General features: G+C 42.1%; 1 protein-coding gene across 2 annotated transcripts in view; it reads right to left on the bottom strand.

Moving 5' to 3' along the window:
- The window catches only part of PRICKLE2 (prickle planar cell polarity protein 2), a 349,584-nt gene that overhangs the window by 170,509 nt on the left and 155,094 nt on the right, over positions 1-23,981 (bottom strand). Inside the window, exon 1 of one of the 2 annotated variants that reach the window (XM_061396479.1) lies at positions 729-1,776. The exons of the other annotated variant lie outside the window; for it this stretch is intronic. The gene's annotated coding sequence lies outside the window, so the exon portion shown is untranslated. Of the gene's footprint in view, positions 1-728; positions 1,777-23,981 lie in introns of those variants that run through there. 2 annotated transcript variants of the gene reach the window in all.

Here is a 23,981-nt window from a genome sequence, read left to right as displayed (position 1 = left end):
TCACTAAGTCCAAAGTCTCCCAGCAGCCAAGAGGGTACATCTGCAAATCTGGACAAGCAGGGGTTCTAACATATTCCCCCCAGGAGCTTTCCCCATCCCACAGACTGTTTTATTCCAGCTAGGAAGGCCAGGAGAGGGAGGTCTCTCCCCCACCTCCACCCCCAATTCAGGGAGAATAAATGAACACATTTCTGAGCTGCTTCATTATAGATAATCCACCAAGAAGAACAGCAATAGGCATTTTTAAAGTTCTAGGAAAACGAGCCATAGGAATGTGGGGAGAAATACATCATCTTTTAAACCAGACCTTCCTGGAGACATCACACATTTTTTGAGAGTCTAAGAGAAATAAATAAGTAGGTCAGGAGCAATCCATTCATTTCCAACATTTGAGGGAAATGAACTGTTAAGAGATTAAAGGCTTTTGAAAAAAAGCAAGTTCAGGGAAGTTTAAATGTTTCCACCAAAAAAGTCCTAATACAGTAACAGGGTCCGTGACTCCTGACACTGTTACTATTATTGGTTAACCTAGTGCTCAAAGGCTGGGAGACGCTCATATCAAAAAGATCCCAAGGTCCCCTTCCCGGAGCTCCTGACCTCCCCAGTGTCTGTGCTGCAGGGCGAATCTCTTCCAGAGGTTACTGTCCCACTTTAAGGCCCCTCTTCCTGGTCTCTACCAGGAGCACACGCACCCCCTCGGGGCACCCCTGCCCTGGGGCGCCACTTACCCGGCTCAGCCTTGCATCTCTGCTGCTGCGGGGCCTCCACCACCGGGAACTAAGGGGGTTGGGGGGTGGAAAGGGGCCGCAGTCCCGGGCCAGGGGATGCGGCTGCGGCTAAGAAGCCCAATGGGGCGTCCGCCGCCAACCACCCGGAGCCAAAGGGGGCCCTGCAGGGGCTCCGCGCGAGGGAGGTGACATTCCCGGGGCTCAGCGATGGCAGCTGCTCCGTGCACAGCTCCGGATGCAGGAAAACCTCTCAGGTCCCGGGGAGAGACGCTTCAAGCTCTCCAGGCTGCCTCCCCGCTGCTTAAAGGGACGCCTCCCCACCTACCGTGGCGCTTATTGGTGAGAATTTCGAGCCACAGGCCAATCCTAGGCCTGTTCCCAAATTGAGATTTCAATCAAGGGAGCTACTGCTTTAAAATTAGAAAAGGCTGATGGGGGTGGGGAAGGGAGTACGGGCCACTTTCAGTAGCAGAAGGACACAGGCGCTCTGGCCCTTGCTAGTGGAGGTCCCTAGCGCTGGCAGGGGAAGCAAAAGCCAAATTCCGCTGTACAGCAGAGCACAGGAGTAAGGCAGGGAACAGGCTGCTCCTTGGCCTTCACCCCTCCCATCTTGCTCATCCTTCAAGGCTCATCCCACTCATCACAGCTTTGAGGACTCTCTTAATTACTGGGAAGAACCCCCAGCTAGGTGCTTCCAAATTCTCCCCACTACTACCCCCTGCACCACAACCTTGGGGGCACTCATCACACTTTCACTGTTTTTTGCTTAATCTGTCTCTCCCTTTATACTGTAAATTCCACCACTGCAGGGCTGTTTCCATCTCTCACCACACTGTATTACCAACCTCCTGCCTGGAACACTGTGAGCTCTCAGTAAATATTTGTTGATGGAATAAATGAACAAATAAATGAAAGCATGAACACTGACACATCTTGTGTCGGCTGTGACAAGACAAATGTTAATTAAAAGGTGATATTCAAGAGGCCAGCTGTTTCCGTTGTAGTCTCAGCCTCTTACAAGTTATGGAAACTGTGCCTCAGTTTCCTTGTTTGTAAAGCATGATCATGAAATCTCATGCGGTTGCTGTAACGATGGTGTTAGCGCAAATCTGGACTAGGAGGTATGCCCAATCAACAGCTATAGCCCACTGGATAGTCAAGAGCTGGTGTTTCTGAAATCAGAATACATTTCCTGGGGGTTGGGATGATCTGACTGCTGGTTTGGCTTCTTGGTGAGTACGTGGTCATTCATGAAACAGATGTGAATTCTGTACCTGCTCAGTGCCAGACTTCATACAAGATGCTGAGGTGACCACTCCTAAGGGGAGTGGAGGTGTGTACTAAGATTTTCCAGAGCTATAGAACCAGTAAGGTGTATAGATAGATATGCAGAGATTTATTATAGGAATTGGCACCCTATATGGAGTTACAGAGGTGGAATAGTCCCATGGTCTGTAGTCTGTGAGTTGTTGGAGAATCTGTTGGAGAAAGCTGGTGTTATAATGCTGGACAAATACAAAAGCTTGAGAACTGCATGCCAGGGGTGCAAGTCCTGGTCCCAGTCCAAAAGTCAAGAACCAGGACTGCCAATGTCTGAAGGCAGGAAAATGTGGAAGCAAAGAGAGCAAACTGATCTTTCCTCCACCTTTTTGCTCTGTTCAGACCCTCAACAGATTGGAAGATGCCCACCTGCACTGGTGAAGTAGAAATCTTCTTTTGAAGTTCACTGATTCAAACACTAATCTCTTCCCGAGATTCCCTCACAGACACACTTAAAACTAATGTTACCATCTATCTGGGCATCCCTTGGCCCAGGCCAGTTGACACAGGAAATTAATCCCCATCACAGCACAGGGGAGAGACAGAGCAAAATATACAAAGAGAATTATGTTAGATGTATAGTCAGCAAAGACATATGATCAGGAATGTTTATTGGAGCACAGTTTATAACATCACAATAACTGAAAACTGCCACCCAATAAAAATAGGTGAAATGGAAAAATAAATTACAGAACACCTATTTCTGGAATACTACAGTCATGAAACAAAAGAAGCAGAGTTAAGTGCACTAATAAACAATCAACTTCAAGATATATTGCTAAGTACAGTGCAGAAGGTAAAATATATCCCTGCTTGATTAAATAAATCTTCATGTATTATATGGGCTTCCACAATTGCTCAGCATGTAAAGAATCTGCCTGCAGTGCAGCAGACAGAGGTGATGCAGGTTTGATTCCTGGGTTGGGAAGATCCTCTGGAGAAGGAAATGTATCCCACTCCAGTATTCTTGCCTGGGAAATCCCATGGACAGAGGTGCCTGGTGGGATACAGTCCACGGGGTCACAAAACAGCTGGACATGACTGAGTGACTAAGCATGGACGCATGTGTTATATATACATATGTATGCTGTATGTGCATAAAATGTTTCTAGAATTATGCCTAAGAAAATGGTAAAGGTTATTATTCTTGGCAAGTTGGTATGAGAACTAAGCAGGTCTACAGTGTGAAGGAGGCTCCTATTTCACCATATATTTTTGTATATTACTTACTTTACCATGAGCTTGTAATAAGTTCCTGGATCTGGCAAGATGGTAAATGATGACAGCCTGAAAATTCCAACTCTTCAAAGACCCTACATACACTAGATAAAATATAACCAAAATTATTTTAAGGGCTTAGCTGACTCACAATTAAGAAAGGAGAGTACCCAGGTAGAAAAAAGAAGTAACTAAAAACAAGAATGATGAACATGCAAATTCATGCTGGGGATATGAGGCAGAAGGGAAGATGGTTGGCAACAGGAGAACAGTCTGTCTTGGTTCCCTAGGGGCTAGGGTTTGAATACCCAAGTAGGACAGAAGATGAGGCTTTGGAACAAGCAGAAGTAGGAAGTTGTTAGGAAACTCCTCCAGAAAACCAGGAACAATCCCTGAGGGCTGCACCCTTGGTAAACAAATAGATTAGAAAAACTGTCAACCATCCCAAGGAAACTTGTCTCCCTGTGGTCTGAGCAGGAGGGAAACATTTAAGAATTAGAAATGTTAGAATTAGAAGAATTAGAAGCCCTCAGCCTATGCCTTTCTTCAGAGTGGAATATGAAAAATTAAAGTGAGCATCAGCAAACTCCAACTGAACAATTAATATAAAGCTTGGTCCCATTCACGATATGCCAAGAATTCCCCACAGAAGCAAATGAAAAATTTTCCTGCAGAGTCAGTTCTGTAACCTGGGTGACATCTGACCCTTCAAAACATGAGCTTGTGGTAGTAAATTACAAAACACAGCCGTAAGTCAGCAAGTATGAGGATCAGGGCTCAAGAGTTAGAGGTAATAAAACAACATTTTGAAAAAGAACATTAATAAAGTTTAAAATGACTAAACACAATAAAGCTAGAAATGAAACAACAAAAAAAGGGCAACTCTTCTCTTTCCTCTATAGATTCATTAAAATTAAAAACTCAATGGAGAGATGAAACAGAAGATGAAATACTCCTGAAGAGAGAAATATACATCTCAGGACATTACACAAGATGAAACGCAAAGGGATGCAAAATTGAAAACTATAAAGATGTTTAAGCGATATGGAGGACAGAGTTTGAAGGGCCAACATATGTCCAACTGGAGTCCTGCTGGCACAGAATAGACATTAAGGAGAGGCATAATGGCTAAGAGTTTTCTAGAATTTATAAAACTCACGAATCTTCAGATTCAAGAAGCATAAGACATCTCAGGCAGGATAAATAAATGTAAGAACATCTGTCTGTATTAATTACTCATAAAAGTACAGTTAATAAAAGACTGAACTGAGGAAAAGTATAACAGTTTAATAATGCAATGACAGAATTAAATAGATGGCACTTTAAAGAGAGGCAACTCTGCCATTCCACATTTAGAGTTGGATTATATTTCCCTCAGTCTTTCATCCCCCAAATTAACAAATTCTGAACTATAGAAGGTCCTTACAGGTCTAACTGTACATTAATATGGCTCTTAAGCACCAAGATGAAATAGCAGAGACATCCTTGGAAAGACGTGTTCATTCAGCCATTAACAAACGTGGCAGGAAAAAAAGCATACACACAAAAACCAAATGAGCAGAAACTCAACGCCCCTGTTCCCAGGAATCTTATTCTGGTGGTAGAGGAAGCAGATAAACAGATGGAGAGTGTCATCATTTGTCGTTGTTGTTCAGTCACTAAGTTTGTGTCTGACTCTTTTGTGACCAATGGACTGTAGCCCGCCAGGCTCCTCTGTCCATGTTATTTCCCAGGCAAGAATACTGGAGTGCATTGTCATGTCCTTCTCCAGGGCATCTTCCTGACCCATTGAACCCGCATCACCTGAAGGAGGATTCTTTACTACTGAGCCAGCCATAACGGGGCATAAACTATACTACTATAAAAAGACAGAGGAAGAACATCTCAAGCAGTCTTGTGGGAAGGCGGTACTTGATAAGGGCTTCCTGGAGTAGGTAAAATCTACACTGAGGGAGCTGGTATCCTTAGGGGGAAACACTTTAGAATTAGGCTTGCCTTTGAATTCCAGTACTGCTACTTATCATCTAGTCTGACTTTGGGGAAGTTATGTAACTTTTCCAAGCGTCACTCATCTCATCTGTAGGATGGAATTCATATCACTTAAGTCCTGGCGTTGTTTTGAGGTTTAGAGATAATACATGTAAAGCACTTAGCAGAATGCCTGACCTATAAATAATTTTTTATTTTTTTTTTTTTTACTAAATGGGTAGCTGTTCTTGCTATTAGATGAAATCCAATGATTAGGTGGGGGAAAAAATGCCTCTTGTTTTAAAAGGTGATTTTCTTCAGAAAGCTGACAGAGACAGAGGCTTCAGCCTATTTTTCAAGAAACTATCTTGAAGAACATTGAATATTTACTGAATCTAGCCTGCAAAAATAACATTATTATACTACCAAATTTAAAGAGTTATTTGATCTGGCCCTTTCAATAAAGGAACTTAAAATACAGTTCTTCCAAAATAACTAATGAAGGCTGCATAAGTTAAGTGTCAAGTATGTGATTCTTTTCAGTGATAAATTCCAAAACTGTAACAGACTTCTCTTTATCATGAAACTTTCAGATTCCTAACCACAAAGTAAAGTGAAAGAATTCAGAGTCCAGCAGGGGGAGGAATAGATGGACCCTTCTCAGTATTACTCAACAAGTTTATGAACGACCTGGATGATGCATGGAAAAGAAACTCGTAAAGTCCAACCTATGATGCCAAATTACTGGGCCCTGCCAATGCTCGGTGGATAAGAACACAGCTATCTAGCCAAATCTGGACGAGTCGCCTGAATTTTAGAGAAATTCAATAATGGTAAAGGTTGTGTCTGCCTTTTGGAAGAAGCACTGAACTGTGCCATCTTAGAGACAAAAGCATTAGCCAAGGCCAAGCTTTCCATTCATTCCTTCATGCATCATTTAACAAACATGTATCTAATGTCTACTAAGAAGGTTTGACTTATAGGCTGTGTAAACACGGAAACACATGAATAAAACACAACACTTGGCTTCAAGGAGCATAAAACGTAGTGATATGAAATCTTCACTTGAAACCACCCATGCCTTCCAACATTCTTCCTGCTACCATGCAGTGGTGATCTGACTTTTATAAAACAACTTAAATCTGCACTAGAGATTAAATCCCATCATGTTTCAGAACAGAAAAATAGATTTTCTCTCTTCAGCTAACAATGACTGATTAGTAGTGGATTCCTGGAGTGCTGACTTGATAAGAAGTCTGAGGCTGCATATGGCAGGAAAGCATGCTGTGATTGATTAGTGATGTCTGTCATGTGGATGGAGAAGGAGTGACAGCAATGCTGCTATATATCTGACATCTCCCATCTAGTCCAACCCCCTCATTCCACAGATGAGAAAACAGAACAGATCTTTCTTTCTTCCTGTGGCATTTTAAATTCAGCAACACGAGCAGGGGCAACCGAGGAGAACCTCCATATCTGAAATGTTGCTGAGAGAGAAAAAAAAATCTGGAGCTCAGAATATTTCTGATGAGCTTTTAAGATATGCACTCAAATCCTTTAGCAGCCTTTGTATTCTGCAGCAAACAGGCTAAATGGAGAAAGCTGCAGACTCTGATCTCCTGGTTAGCTACAAAGAGCCACCCCCCACCCCACCAGACACATGTTAAGACTATATAAAATACATATAATTTGAGTACTTGAGGATTTAAAATGCACTGGGGGACAAAAATGTCTAAAAAGTGAATATATTTCAGAAATACAAAGTGAATACATAGAACAGTAATTAACATGTTATTTAAGAACGAACGAAGATTTTTATCATTTTATTCTATTTAATGGTACCGATATCATCAGCCAAAGGAAGGAAAAGAAAGGCTCTTATTTATTTTCAGAAGACACTTTATATCCTGGGGACTCTGTAACACTAACTAAAAAGATAGGGTCTGGCCCTGTTAAGCGTTTCCACACCCAATCTATCAACGCTCACAACCATCACCCAGCCCAGTCACAAAGAATCCAGGCTCATTCCCTGTGAAGGACAGAATGGTATAAACGACAACAGATAAGCAGGAAGCCCAACCCCAGCCTGATTCAGATACAAAGAACAAATTGTAGCATTTGATTAATATGCCAGCTCTTCTGTCATGCCAACTGCAAAGTGAATTTTATGGAAAACCAACTCCTTGAGAAATAGGTCTAATTAATTCAGTTACATAAACTCCAATGAAATATTAGGGGGAGGAGACGGGGAAGTGAAGGGAGAAAGGGAGGAAGAATATCAGAGTGAGAATGAGGAGAAAGACAAGGAGGGCAAGAGAGAGGGAGGAAAGGGAGGGGGGAGGAGTAAGGAGGGAGGAAACGAACAAATGGAAATACATGACTGAGGGAATATGAAGAGGATGTTCTGGAGGGCCCAGAAGTTGTGCTCTGACTTAGCATGACAGGAAACCTATTTATATTTCAATCAAACACACTGTTGAGGTTTGGGTAAGCGATTAAAAGATGAACAACCATCAACAACCCTTTAATGCATAAATTGGTCAGATTAGTTTTTTCTCCCAAGACTCACTCATTTGTATACCACCTGCAGGATTTCTGCTAAATCTGCCTTTACTAAATATCATACTAATGACATGCTGAATGAGCCTTATATTATTATTTATATGAATAAACAAGTTGTGGGACATCCACACAATAGAATATGACCCAGCGAGTAAAAGGAACAAACATAAGCAATATGGTGGATGAATCACAAATCTGTAGTGCTAAGAGAAAGAGTCAGACTGCAAAGGCAATATATTGTATGAATGCATTATGTGACATTCCAGAGGAGGCAAACTCACAGGCACAGAAAACAAGGGTTGGAGATGGGAGCTGGGATTGAGAAAAACTTAGGAGGAGATATGTATCTTGATTGTGACACTGGTTGCATGACCAGATGCATTTGTAAACACCCACAGAACTGTAAACCTAAATAGTAAGTTTTAATGTATGCGAATCTGAACAGTGAAAAACAGAACCAGGCAAAACCCCCAAGTTAAAACCATCCCTTGCATCACTTTGGCTTTAATCTAAATTAACTATTTTCCTACTGTTTTGTTTTTGTAAGGATGTTTAACAAATTACTCAAAAAACAGTAACTGAGGAACTGTGGCATGCCAAGAGCTACTGCCATGACATTGCTCTTTCTTGACTAAAAATGGAGATGATCAAGTTTTAAAGAAGAGGCAACTCTAGCACCCAATCCATATCTCCTTATTGATGTACTTACAAAGTTTAGAAGGCTGAAAAGAATTGTTTTTCATTCTGTGTAACTCAGTGTTAATTAACTAATTCTGGACCACCCCAAACCATCTCCCATTCTGGGACACAGTGCTACAGACTGGAAGCTGCATGAGGGAAGGGGTTGCATCTCTCTTATTTTGCACAGCAATCCTCAGCACCTAACACAGCAGATACTTGATTCAGTTCAGTTCAGTCACTCAGTCGTGTCCAACTCTTTGCAACCCCATGAACCACAGCACATCAGGCCTCCCTGTCCATCACCAACTCCCAGAGTTTACCCAAACTCATGTCCATTGAGTTGGTGATGCCACCCAACCCTCTCATCCTCTGTCGTCCCCTTCTCCTCCTGCCCCCAATCTTTCCCAGCATTAGGGTCCTTTCAAGTGAGTCAGCCCATCACATCAGGTGGCCAAACTATTGGAGTTTCAGCTTCAACATCAGTCCTTCAAGTGAACACCCAGGACTGATTTCCTTTAGGATGGACTGGTTGGATCTCCTTGCAGTCCAAGGGACTCTCAAGAGTCTTCTCCAACACCACAGTTCAAAAGCATCAATTCTTGGGTGTTCAGCTTTCTTTATAGTCCAAGTCTCACATCCATACATGACTACTGGAAAAACCATAGCCTTAACTAAACAGACCTTTGTTGACAAAGTAATGTTTCTGCTTTTCAATATGCTGTCTAGGTTGGTCATAACTTTCCTTCCAAGGAGTATGCGTCTTTTAATTTCATGGCTGCAGTCACCATCTGCAGTGATTTTGGAGCCCCAAAAAATACAGTTTCTTGCTATTTCCATTGTTTCCCCATCTATTTGCAATGAAGTGATGGGACCAGATGCCACGATCTTAGTTTCCTGAATGTTGAGCTTTAAGCCAACTTTTTCACTCTCCTCTTTTACTTTCATCAAGAGGCTCTTTAGTTCTTTTTCACTTTCTGCCATAAGGGTGGTGTCATCTGCATATCTGAGGTTATTGATATTTCTCCCGGCAATCTTGATTCCAGCTTGTGCTTCTTCCAGCCGAGGGTTTCTCATGATGTACTCTGCATATAAGTTAAATAAGCAGGGTGACAATACACAGCCTTGATGTACTCCTTTTCCTATTTGGAACCAGTCAGTTGTTCCATGTTCAGTTCTAACTGTTGCCTCCTGACCTGCATACAGGTTTCTCAAGAGGTAGGTCAGGTGGTCTGGTATTCCCATCTCTTTCAGAATTTTCCAAAGTTTATTGTGATCCACACAGTCAAAGGCTTTGGCATAGTCAATAAAGCAGAAATAGATGTTTTTCTGGAACTCCCTTGTTTTTTTGATGTTCCAGCAGATGTTGGCAATTTACTATTCATAAAATGAATGAAATAAACTATTCCACTGGGTCTCACTCTGCACGCCTGCAGGAGAGGCAGCTCAGTTCACCAGCAGACAGCTGGCTCCTGGATTAAGTTCCTGCTCCCAGTGAGCTGTGGCTGATATTCCACTAACATGGACCACAGACAGCCAAGCCAGCCAACTCTTCCACTCAGGGTCTTTCAAAAACCCGAGTCTTTATCTTCTATCAACCCACTTCTACGCACGGTTCCTCAGGGGACTGGCTTCATACCCTTTTACATCCAAGCCACTAAAAAATATGACACTCCAATTAAATGAGAACGAGGCATTATTGTCAGTGCTGCTAGGTCCTGTAAGAAAATATCCGTACTTTTTAGAAAACATGTTTAGGTATGTAAGGTTAAAATCACATGATGTCTGAGCTTTGCTTTCAAATACTTAGGAGGGAGAAGAGTAAAGGAGAAGGAGAAAGAGGGAGGAACCACGAGTAAAAGGAAACAGATGAAAGAGATGTAGCAAAATTTGAAGACTGTCAGGAGGAGAAGGGGACAACAGAGGATGAGATGGTTGGATGGCACCACCGACTTGACGGACATGGGTTTGGGTGGACTCTCGGAGTTGGTGATGGACAGGGAGGCCTGGCGTGCTGCGGTTCATGGGGTTGCAAAGAGTTGACACAACTGAGCAACTGAACTGAACTGAAACCTATTACATAGCGATTCATTATACTATTCTTTCTACTTCTGATTATGTTTTAAAAAGGTCTTAATAATGAAAAGAGGTGGACATGACTTAGCAACTGAGCAACAAGTAATGAAAAATCTTTCAAGCTCAATTTGACCAGGACATGTGGGTTTATGTCCTCCTTGTTCCTGATAAGGTGATTCTAAAGTGAAAGGGAAAGTCGCTAAGTCATGTCCAACTCTTTGAGATCCCACGGACTATAGAGTCCATGGAATTCTTCAGGCCAGAATACTGGAGTGGGTAGCCTCTCCCTTCTCCGGGGGATCTTCCCAATCCAGGGATCAAACCCAGGTCTGCCGCATTGCAGATGGATTCTTTACCAGCTGAGACACAACAGGAGCCCAAGAAAAGTGCAGTGGGTAGCCTATCCCATTTCCAGGGGATCTTCCCAACCCAGGAATTGAACCGGGGTCTCTTGCATTGCAGGTGGATTCTTTACCAAATGAGCTATCAGAGAATATTCCTAAATAAAAAGGCAAACTTTCCAGTTTACAGGGAAAACTGACGCCTCAAACTTTAAAGAGCGTTTCTAACAGAGGTAATCTGTATGAATATGAGATCTCAGTTCAGTCTCTCAGTCATGTCCAACTCTTTGCGACCCCATGGAGCTTACTGACTCCTGAAGCTTACTCAAACTCATGTCCATCGAGTTGGTGATGCCATCCAACCATCTTATCCTCTGTTATCCCCTTCTCCTCCTGCCTTCAATCTTTCCCAGCATCAGGGTGTTCTCCAGTGAGTCAGTTCTTTGCATCAGGTTGTCAAAGTACTAGAGTTTCAGCTTCAGCATCAGTCCTTCCAATGAATATTCAGGGCTGATTTCCTTTAGGATGGACTGGATGGATCTCCTTGCAGTCCAAGGGACTCTCAATAGTCTTTTCCAATACCATAGTTCAAAAGCATCAATCATGATATTATACATGTTTCAATGCTATTCTCCCAAATCTCCCCACCCTCTCCCTCTCCCACAGAGTCCATAAGACTGATCTATACATCGGTGTCTCTTTTGCTGTCTCGTACACAGGGTTATTGTTACCATCTTTCTAAATTCCATATATATGCGTTAGTATACTGTATTGGTGTTTTTCTTTCTGGCTTACTTCACTCTGTATAATAGGTTCCAGTTTCATCCATCTCATTAGAACTGATCCAAATGTATTCTTTTTAATGGCTGAGTAATACTCCATTGTGTATATGTACCATAGCTTTCTTATCCATTCATCTGCTGATGGACATCTAGGTTGCTTCCATGTCCTGGCTATTATAAACAGTGCTGTGATGAACATTGGGGTACACATGTCTCTTTCCCTTCTGGTTTCCTCAGTGTGTATGCCCAGCAGTGGGATTGGTTCGATGCACGGTACTGGATGCTTGGGGCTGGTGCACTGGGACGACCCAGAGGGACGGTAGGGGAGGGAGGAGGGAGGAGGGTTCAGGATGGGGAACGTGGGTATACCTGTGGTGGATTCATTTCGATATTTGGCAAAACTAATACAATATTGTAAAGTTTAAAAATAAAATAAAATTAAAAAAAAAAAAGCATCAATCAAGAGATCTAGGTATCAACATTTGCCTTTTCTGGATGTAAATCTTGACATCTCTTTTTTTGGTGCTTAATGGGAACATTCTGGCCCTGAATTTTCAAATATATGACTTTGGAAGTGTCTGCCACATTGAGCCATGCTGACCTGCATCCATTGTTTTTTGAGGGTGTTGGGGAGAAGTTCATTTACTTTGAATTTGGAAAACAAGGAAGCATTATGCAAATGAATACCCCTCCCATTTCCTCCCACTCTTGACTATAACAGAACTCTCTCTGAATCCTTCCCACAGCCCACTGAAGTAGCAACTATGAAGATTCCCATTTTCAGAGAAGGAAACTGAGATACAGAAAGGTTAAGTAACCTGCCTCTCATAACACAGTTTGTAAGTGGCAGGGATGGGAGCCCAAACAGGGCCATCCTGCTCCCAGACCCCCCAGATGCACCATCTTCACATGTGCAGACCACTGTTTATGTCAACTGCTGAATCTCGGTTGCAAGATGCACTTGGAAGAAAGACTGAGCAGAAACTGAGAACTGATGGTAGTTTGTGTCTACGAACTTTGCAGGTGCTCATACATTAATCCATTCACCTGTCCACCTGACACCTACTGAGCATCTACTATACACAAGACATTATAGTAACGAGCTCTGAGAACATAGATATTTAAAAAAACACACATAATTCACAGTCCAAAACACGCACAATTCACACTCAAGAGGAACCCACAGTCTTGTGGGAGAGACAGATTTGGTATACACACACACACACACACACACACACACACACATTGATAAAGCACTGAGTGATGTACCCCGGGTGTGAAAAAGTACTGTGGAGAGAGTGACCTGGACCAGCACAAGAAAGTGATGGTAGAATCAACTTTCAAAGAATGACGAGGAATCCTTGAGATGGAAAAGGGGAGAAGCACGTTCAGGCAGATGCAATGGTATGAGAAAAACTATGGAGGCTTAAAAGAGACCCAGGAGTGGCAGCAAAGAGACATTTTGTTGAGCTAATCAACCCTGGCAGCATCGACACGGGGACTGGATGATTCTTGGTTGGAGGGGCTGTCCGGTGTGTGCAGGATATTGAATAGCATCCCTGGCCTCTACCCATTGGATGCCTCCAGTATCCCCGATAGTTATGATGACCCCAAATATCTCCAGACATAAGCAAATGCCCCTAGGCAGCAGAATCACCCCATGGAGAATGTGGACTCTTGGGAAAACCTGCCTGTGTGTGTGAAAGAAAAGAAGGGAGAGAAAGGAGAGTTTGCCAGGCAATGAAAGAAGGGAGAGGGAGGTAGTTCTGGGCTGAGATCATGAAACAAGCCAGCCAATGAGTCCCCTCCAATTCTATATCACTATCTGGATACTCTGAAGTTCATTTCCTTTAAAAGGGTCTCCTCCCAATTCCAAGCTGTGCATGCAATACACATTAGAAGATATAACTTTGATAATTAATTTAGTTTCCATCTCGGACATTTAAAGCTTACTATCTAACCATGGGGGAGGCAGAATTCTGATATGGCCCCCAAGACGTCTGCCTTGGGGCATACACATGCCTTCTCCCAATTTTTCAAACATGGATCCAGGTGCTGCTGTGAAGGAATTCTGCAACTGTAATCTGAGATCCCAAATCAACTGACCTTAAATTGAGATTATCTTCAGTCAGCCTGACCTAATCCCATCACCCCTTGGAAGACACTAGTATCTTCCTGGACACAGAGACTGAAAGAGTGAGGGGGCATCTGATGTAAGAGAGATTCTCAGCCATTAACTTTGAAGATGAAGGGGGCCACATGGCAAGGACCTAAAAATTCCTGACAGCTTTTAATTTTTAACTGTCACCCAAAAGCTCTTGGGTGACAGTCAGCTGGGAAACAGGGATTTCATCCCACCACCATAACGAACTGAATCCTGCCAACAGTTTGACGAGCTTGGAAGATGGGCAGATGAGAACAGAAGCAGATGAAAACACATGGATTTCAGCTTTTAGAGAATCTGGGCAAAGAAGATAGCCCCACAGCATCATGAGATAATACACAGGTGTTGTCTGAGGCCACAAAATTAGTGGTCATCCGATGTGCGGCCACAGGAAGCACAGCCTTGACCCTGCAAGCCTCCGAGGTCCTACTTCAATCCTTCCTTCTCCAGGAGGCCTTTCCCTACCCTGCTCAGAGGGTGAGCCAGGCTACTGCAAGTTTCCCTGACTCACTGCACTGCTGATCCTGCTGCCTGAAAAACTTTGTGTGATATCTCACGTGGATAAGCTGCTGCTCTATCACTGAGTATGTCCTGAAGGTTCATGTTTTGTTTGTCTGCTCGCCTGTCTCCTTCTCTTCCTCTCCCACAGAAATCAGCATTGGGAAGACAGTGGTCACCTCTTGAAGGATCTTCTGAATTTCTCACGTATGCTTTAACAGCCCATTGTAGACACTTAGTAAATCATTACTGATTGATGGACAGGGGTCCCCACCCCTCACCCCCACCTAAGGGGATAAGAGGAATTGCAAACCATTGCCAAATCCACGTTATGAAGTGACTTGGAGTAATACGCTAGCATTCAAAAGAACCACTTGCATTTCAATAATGCCTTATATGAAAGTCAAAGAAAGAAGTATTGTATGGCATCCCTTGTATGTGGAATCAAAAAGGAAATTATACAAATGAACTTATTCGTCAAAAAAAAGAAAGAAAGAAAAGAACTCATTCACAAAACAGAAACAGACTCACAGACTTAGAGAACAACCTTACGGGTTGCCAGGAGTGGGAGGGAGGGATGAGGAGAAGGGATAGTTAGGGAGTTTGGGATGGACATGTGCACAGTGCTATATTTAAAATGGATAAGCAACAAAGTCCTACTGTATAGCACAGGAAACTCTGCTCAATGTTATGTGGCAGCCTGGATGGGAGGGGGAATTTGGGCAAGAATGGATACATATGGAAGTATGGCTGACCCCTTTGCTGTCCACCTGAAACTATTACAACATTGTTTATTGGCTATACCCAACACAAAATACAAAGTTTAAAAAAAAATGACTTACATGAGATCACTCTCTCTTTTTTTGTTGTTGTTGTTGGCAAAGTAATGTCTCTGCTTTTTATTTATTTATTTATTTATTTTATTAAAGTTTTGCCAAATATCAAAATGAATCCACCACAGGTATACATGTGTTCCCCATCCTGAACCCTCCTCCCTCCTCCCTCCCCATACCATCCCTCTGGGTCATCCCAGTGCACCAGCCCCAAGCATCCAGTATCGTGCATTGAACCTGGACTGGCATCTCGTTTCATACATGATATTTTACATGTTTCAATGCCATTCTCCCAAATCTTCCCACCCTCTCCCTCTCCCACAGAGTCCATAAGACTGTTCTATACATCAGTGTCTCTTTTGCTGTCTCGTATACAGGGTTATCGTTACCATCTTTCTAAATTCCATATATATGCATTAGTATACTGTATTGGTGTTTTTCCTTCTGGCTTACTTCACTCTGTATAATAGGCTCCAGTTTCATCCACCTCATTAGAACTGATTCAAATGTATTCTTTTTAATGGCTGAGTAATACTCCATTGTGTATATGTACCATAGCTTTCTTATCCATTCATCTGCTGATGGACATCTAGGTTGCTTCCATGTCCTGGCTATTATAAACAGTGCTGCGATGAACATTGGGGTACACGTATCTCTTTCCCTTCTGGTTAACCGACAAACAACTAATCTCAAAAATATACAAGCAACTCCTACAGCTCAACTCCAGAAAAATAAATGACCCAATCAAAAAATGGGCCAAAGATCTAAACAGACATTTCTCCAAAGGAGATCACTCTCATTGATGATCGGAACACTCAAGTCCTCTCATGGGTCACTAACTCTCAGGGTCAAGCAATTAATCAGTTATTATCAGCTGCCAGTACTCATGTACGGATGTGAGAGTTGGATCATAAAGAAGGCTGAGTGTCAAATTGATGCTTTCAAACGGTGGTGCTGGAGAAGACTTTTGAGAGTCCCTTGGACAGCAAGGAGATCCAATCAGTCCATCCCAAAGGAAATCAACCCTGAATATTCATTGGAAGGACTGATGGTGAAGCTCCAATACTTTGGCCACCAGATGGGAAGAGGTGACTCACTCGAAAAGAACCTGATGCTGGGAAAGACTGAGGACAAGAGGAGAAGTGGGCAACAGAGGATGAGATGGTTGGAAGGCATTACTGACTCACTGGACATGAATTTGAGCAAACTCTGGGAGACAGAGAAGAAGCTCTATCTATCTGAGAGATAGAGCACTGGCATGCTACAGTCTATGGGGTCACAAAGAGTTGGACATGACTTAGTGACTGAACAACATGAGCTGCCAGACAAAAAGTCTCAAGGCTCCTTGTATTTTACACTCCCTTATTGCTCCTCCTGTGGGTTCAATCCCTGGATCAGGAAGATCTGCAGAAGGAAATGGCAACTTACTGCAGTATTCTTGACTTCCCTGGTGGCTCAGACGGTTAAGCGTCTGTCTACAATGTGGGAGACCCAGGTTTGATCCCTGGGTCGGGAAGTTCCCTGGAGAAGGAAATGGCAATCCACTCCAGTACTACTGCCTGGAAAATCCCATGGACAGAGGAGCCTGGTAGGCTACAGTCTATGGGGTCGCAAAGAGTCAGACACGACTAAGCGATCTTCACCATAATGGACAGAGGAGCCTGGCGGTTTACAGTCCATAGGATCACAACAAGTCAGACATGACTGAAGAGGTTTCACACACACTACTCCTCCCCTCTAGATGTAAATAAAACTCAACATTTCTGGTCACTAGACTTGATGTTTAGTCTCCTGGTTAGAAGACTCAAACTAGGAGTTTTCCAAGGAAATCTTCCATTACCACTGTCCACTGAATGAATATTCTACCCTCCTCTGGAAGGCCAATAAGAGAATTTTAAGAATCACCTTTCTCAAGGAAAATGATGAACACAGTCGAGTATGTAGGCATCATTAACTAAAACAAGTTAAATCCAAGGAATCACTTAACTGACTCAGTTGTTCTCCACCATGATTAAAAATTTTAAATAACTGAACGCTTAAAATCTACTTGTTGTATGAAGCTTTCACCTTCAGACTTATTTCCAGGATAATTTCAGGAAATAGAGCTCATGGGACCTAAATTTATCAGCTAACCTATGTGTACATTCTTTTCCTTTCTGTAATTATCAGAGGGTCAATTAATGTGACTGAAAATTGGAATACTTGGGGCTAATTATGTCTCAAAATCATCCATGTTAAAGAACAAATAATTATGGACAAAACTGGGAGCTCAAACTTATAAGCTTCCCTGGGTAGCATAGAAATGATCAGGCTGTAAAAAGTCAACCTTCACTCTGGCCACATTCAACTCCCTAGTGAGTTATGCTCATGAAACCAAACTGAGGCCCTCAAGTTACCAAGCAGGGTGCCAGGAACAAGGAGGGCAGGCTTCATACTGGGTAAATGCATACTGCACGAGATGAAATGCAAGTGCTTCCAGAAAGTTATCACTCTTGGTAACGGATTCTTTAGAGAAGGGTAGAGAATGTCTGTCAGCTATGCTATTACCCAAGGACAGCTTCCACAGTAAAGGCCTCTAACTGATCACAACACTCCTTGCAACTGGGCCTGAAACCAGCCCTAGGCTCTTTCTCAACACAACTCTACTGGGAAGAAAAAGCTCCTCCCAAATGATCCCAAATGGTCTGAGAGAGAAAAAGTCAACTTGCCTCTTGCTGAATTAAATGTATTGATGATTCCCCCTCTTAACCTAGACCTATGCTTTAATCTGGCTGAAATTGTTTTTAAAGATTTGTTTACGGCCGTGCTGGACTTTCACTGCTGCGCACCGGCCCTCTCTAGTTGCAGACAGCGGGAGCTTCTCTCCAGTCGTGGTGTGAGGACTTCGCATTGTGAGGTTTCTCTTGTTGCGGAGCACAGTCTCTAGACACAGGGGCTTCATGGGGGATCTTCCTGGACCAGGGACTGAACCCGTGTCCCCTGCATTGGCAGGTGGATTCTTTACCACTGAGCCACCAGGGAAGCCCTGATTTTTCTTCTTTAAATGCAGGAAAGGAAAAAAGCACACACACACACGAAGAACAAAGAAACTGAAGCATGTCAACCTACTCAGCTCTACTCTGCCCATTGTTCCCAAAAATCATCAGGTGCTCAAGAGCCACTCGTTTAAAGTACTTAAGTTTTAAACATTTTGCCACTAGAGCTTCAGAGTAAAGTGAGGAGGCATCTTCTCCAGTTTCCGTGAAGGCTCTCCTTCCTCTGTGCTTCCTTTTAGGGGAGTCCTCAAAGTCCCACAGGCACAAAATTCACCATGCCCACTACGGATCATTACCGCCTTCCAAATTTTCTCCCTCAGTGGAATCATCTACCCAGACTCCTAGGTCCGACATTGGATGGCATGCTTAACTCCTCCCATTTCCCCCACTTCCAAGAAGCTTCTAAATGCCCCTTGGCCACCATGCCCTAGTTCCGGCACTGCTCGCTCTTTCCGGGGCTGCTGCATCAACCTGACTCACCGCCAGAGGTCTTGCCTCTCCTCCCATCCCATCCAATCCAAATCCCATTTTATACACTGGGTCTGGAGTGAACTTGCTCAGCGATCCATCTGATCATGGCATTCCTCCTCAATACTCTGCTAGTTCCCTACTGCCCTCAGATAAAGGGCCTTGACTAACAGAAACCTTCAGGATCTGACCCTTACATACCATGCCAACTGTCTTTACCAGAATTGTTCTCAAACTTTGCTAAACTGCCCTGTTTGTAGGTCCTCTGGTTTCTCACTGTTACTAATCCAGGTACCTGAAACCCAGCATCATCCTTCTCCCACTCATCTTCCATGCATCTTTGACATCTGGGAAGCTTTCCTATGCCTAGAAGACCCTTCTTAGGTGCTTGTCTATTGACCCACAAAGCAATCAGTATACTGTGGAACACACAACAGGCACACAATCAATGATCTTTGAATAAATGATTAAGTCAATGTACAAATGTACAGACCAATTTGCATAATTGTAACCAATTTCTTATGGGTCTCAGGTATTCTGATTATTGAGTTCTTATAGATCCAAGCATCTGAGGGCAGGAATTTCCAGGGTTGAGGCAAGTCATTTATTCTTAGCCTCAGTTTCCTCACTGATAGAGAGAGAATAATAATTCCTATTGGGGGGAAGTATCATGATGACAAAGCAAAACAGTGTCTTAAAAAACCTAGCATGGGACTGGTACAATGTGGCTCTGCAAATGCTAACTTGTACTATTAAAAAAAAAAATTATTTCTGTCTGCAAGTTGGGCAGAGAACAGAAATGCTTTCTGAGATGGTGTTATTTCCCAGAGGTCATCAGACCAAGGGGAAAATGAAAAGAATGAGGAAAAACGCATCCTCTTTATAAAATGCTCTCTTCTCCTTTTGAAGATCTTTCCAGCACTTTGGATGTGCTATTCTGTTTTTATTCTGAGTTCATTTAGCTTTAAGCTCACAGTCTTTATTTTAATACACACTGCATTTTAACAAGTAGGTCAAAGCCATTTTATACTTGCAATATGATTACCATAGTAATCGTTGTATTTTATAACCTGCAAAATGCTCCCAGGGAGACCAGTAGGGACAGCTACAGTTTGTAACAAAAACAATAATTTCAACCCTGCAGAATAAGCTCCTCTTAAAAACTCTCTTGTTGCAAGTATTAATTTTCGAGGCTCCCACAATATTTGGAAACGGCAAGTGCTAATGACTAACTGAAGATACATCAAGAGCTTTACCTGAATATGTCTTTACTTTTAGGAGCTTTATGTTGGAGAGTTAATATTAATAAAAATAATAATAGTAATAGTAGCAGCTAATGCTTATAGGGTGCTTGAAGCATACTGTCTGCAAACACGGTCTGAGTGATTTCCCATCCAGTACTCTTGAGGTATCTCCTCCCAGAATGGCTATGGGCTTGCTTAGAGAATGTGCTTGGGCATGATTATAGGATGTGCTCGAACCAATGAAATATTAGTGTGCATGCGTGCTCAGTTGCATTCCACTCTTTGCAACCCTAGGGACCATTGCCCGCTAGGCTCCTCTGTCCATGGGATTTCCCAGGCAAGAATACTGGAGAGGGAAACCATGCTCTCCTCCAGAGGAAATATGAGCAACTATAACTAAAGTAGAGGCTTTAAAAGCAACTGTGCACTTGGGCTTTGCCCTCTTGCTGCTGTTCAGAAACCTATGACAACCATGTAAACAAGTCCAGCTCCTGCTGTCACAATTGTGATCACCCTAAACATCTAAGTGAAGCAGCCAACAGCCCAACCCAGCCCCAGACGAGGAGACCAGAAGGCATGCTCTGCCTGCCTGAATTAAGAGAAATCATAAAGAAATATTGATCGAATCTACTAAATTTGGGGGCACTTTGTTATGCAGCACAAGCTAACAGATACAGTGTTTTACGTAAATAAAGTGCTTTACATAATAAGTGCTTCAAAGTGCTTGATGTAAATAAACTCATTTACATCCTACAACAACCCTTTGGGGCAGTACTAGTGTGTATTTCACAGATAAGTAAGGTAAAGCACAGACGGAGATCTGGTAACTGGCCCAAGGTCACAGAGCTAGAATATAATGCAGCCAGAGTTTAAGCCCAGTCCCACTGGCTCCTAAACCACACAGTACTGATGATCAACTTTCCTAACTTTTCTCTCACAGAAATATTTATTTTATACATTATGGAAAGCATTGTTTATTGTGAACTATTACATCAGTGATCAAGATCACTAAATACTATTGTGCTATAAGGAAATATCACAGGAAGAATTCTGGATGGTGAAAGGAGGAGGTCAACCTCTGCCCTCTGCCACACACACACCGGGGAGGGAAAGGGAGGGAAGGACGTAGGGCGAACTGAGAGATTAGCAATGACACACACACACACACACACGCGCACACATATATATATGTGCTACTATGCATAAAACAGCTAGCTAATGGAAGCTGCTGTATAGCACAGGGAGCTCAGCTTGGTGCTCTGTGATGGTCTAGAGGGCTGGGATGGGGGTGGGACGGAGGTGGTATATGTATACATGTAGCTGATACACATTGTTGTACAGCAGAAACCAATTTAACATTGTAAAGCAATTATACTCCAATAAAAACAAAAAATAAAACACACAAAAGTACCCCTAGTCATTCATGAACCAAATTTCATTAAAAAAAAAACCTGACAAAATACAGCTTTTAGAGAGAATTTTGAAAATATAAAGCAAATAATAAGCTTCAGGCATACTTTATTATGTTAAAATTTTTAGGTTATGTGCTTCCTCAATTCTTTATACATTTTAGTTTAGTCAGTTAATCCCAAAGCAATATAAGCTTTTTAAATATAAAGTGTATAAAGTGAAAGTCCCATCCTCCCTCTTTCTCACTCTCCAAATTCACCTTCTAATTCAACAGCTATTATTAATTTAATGTGCATCTTTTATACTTTAATTGTGCAAACATAGTTATTAAAGCTTACCAAGTTACTCTTCTTAAAACAAAAAAATCTGCTGACTATAAGAAACTGCTTTCAATGCATTAGATGCAGGAGACCTGGGTTTGATCCCTCGGTTGGGAAGATACTCTGGAGAAGGAAATGGCAACCCACTCCAGTATTCTTGCCTGGAGAATCCCATGGACAGAGAAGCCTAGTAGGCTACAGTCCATGGGGTCGCAAAAGAGTCGGACATGACTAAGCGACTGAACATAAACTAAAGAGCCTGTCTGACAGCCTCATCATTCAAAGAAATCTTGTAAAAGCCTAGTAAAAACTCATTATAATCAAGTATCTACAACATTGATTGTACTTTAATTCTCAAAATGACAATTACTCCTTCATTTTACACAATCAACAGAAAGGCTAGCTTCTATAACACATACACAGGAAGAAAGTTTTCTGGTCTTTTGGTCTAAAATAGAATTTTTATCTGAAACGCCCTTCTATGCCTTTCAGAACTGAAGTCAAACTCTCATAATGGCCATGCTAGATGGCAGATCAGGATGTCTAAAATAAGTCATTAAAATTACACACATAGACCAAAAACAAAACAAAAATAAAAACAAAGACAGAAGCCTAGCAATGCAAAACTTAGAGGCCAGTTCAGTCTAGAACAAGAGTAAAACTGAATAGAATAAATTCTCTTGGAAAGTAAGAATGTCAATATATTACTGCATGTTGATAAGAACCATTGGAAGTCAATTTCCATCAAGTGACAGAATCCTTGCAAAGCAATTCTCTCTTCCGTTAAAACCCAAAAATGTCTGTGATTTTTTAAAAATTCCAATTTAAAATATTTTATATGTATCAAAAGCTTCTGTCCCAATGACAGACAACCTTTGTATAGAATACATAAAAAGTGAACGCTAACATAGAAAACATTATATTTGCATCTGCTTTGCTGTGTTCTCTGTCTTCACAATATGCTATTCTAGATAAGATGTGGGTAAAGAATGGGATCAGATTAGACGGTTAAAATTCACTTCAAATTTCGTAAGGGCAGCCTACTGCAACTCAAGAAAGGGAGGTAGCCCTGACACTTCTGCTTGGTAAGATAAACATGAAGGACTATCCCATTATTTTCATAAAGTAATATAGTCTATGTATTTGAGGGCACTAAAGCCCCATTTAATACAGAACAGTGCTGGTGAGCACTGTGTGTGTATGTATATATACACACATACTACTTATATTATACATATTTAAAGGTTTTTCTTTAAGTTACAATTAAGCCATGAGTCTGTAATTTGGATGGATAATTAAAGGGTACTGAGCTCTTTGCTTTTACTCATTCATCCATTCAAGACAACTTTATTGAGCATCTACTATATGCTAGGTCATGGAACAGGTCCCAGAAATGTAAAAGAGAACAATATCAACAGTAAGATGAGGGATATACCTCATAGGAGTGGACAAGAAGACTCTAAGTATAAAAAAGATTCTACTGTTGGTGAGTTTTCCTCCTACTGACAAGTCTAATTAAACATCTCAAACAGTAAATAAGTTATTGTGCAATGTACAATAACTGAGATAAGATTGGGAGATTTCACTAATTCATTCATGTGTTGAACATCCCTAAATTCTGGGTACCCTGACAAGGGCTAGAAATACAAAGGGAACAAGACCTGGCTTCTGCCTTTATGGGGTCCTGACATTAACACCAGTAAGAACAAGGTGGGGTGGAGTCAGGAACAAGGACCCTAACCTGGTTTTAGGGAGGAGGTCTCCCCATAAAAACTGTATCCAAGTTAATACCTCAAGGATGAGGTTCTCTTTGTGCTTTTAAAACAGAATACCATTTAACCATTTAAGATATTTAAGTTCTAGCCAATAATTCAAAAGCTTCTTGTTTTCCTGCATGAGAACCTGAATGAGGACCCCAACATAATAAACCTCCAACTCTAACATGCATCCAAATCACCTGGGATCTTGTTTACACGCTGTTTCGTCTAACAGGACGGGGAGGAGCTGCAATTCTGTATTTCCATCCAGCTCCCAGGAAAGGCTGCTGGTCCAGGGACCACACCTGGAGTAGCCAGGGCCCGGCATAAAAGGGTCCCTGCCCACATGTGTTATGTTTGGCTGGTGTAGTACTCCCACAAGTCTCCATTAGCGGTAATGTGTAAAAATCAGGAGATTTTATTTAAAAGCAGGATTTCCAGCTTCTTTTTAAAAAATTTACATCAGACAAAGTTGGTCCTAAATTTCCAGAGGCGGATAGAAGCCTGTGGACTTGGGTTCTCCATAGTGGCCTTGATGCCACAAGAGCTCTTCCCACCAACACTGACTTTCCATGACCT

This window comes from Bos javanicus, chromosome 22 (assembly GCF_032452875.1).
Source record: "Bos javanicus breed banteng chromosome 22, ARS-OSU_banteng_1.0, whole genome shotgun sequence".
NCBI classification, from domain to species: domain Eukaryota; kingdom Metazoa; phylum Chordata; class Mammalia; order Artiodactyla; family Bovidae; genus Bos; species Bos javanicus.
The sequence above is the reverse complement of the archived record's forward strand: the minus strand, read 5'-3'. Positions and strand labels throughout refer to the sequence as shown.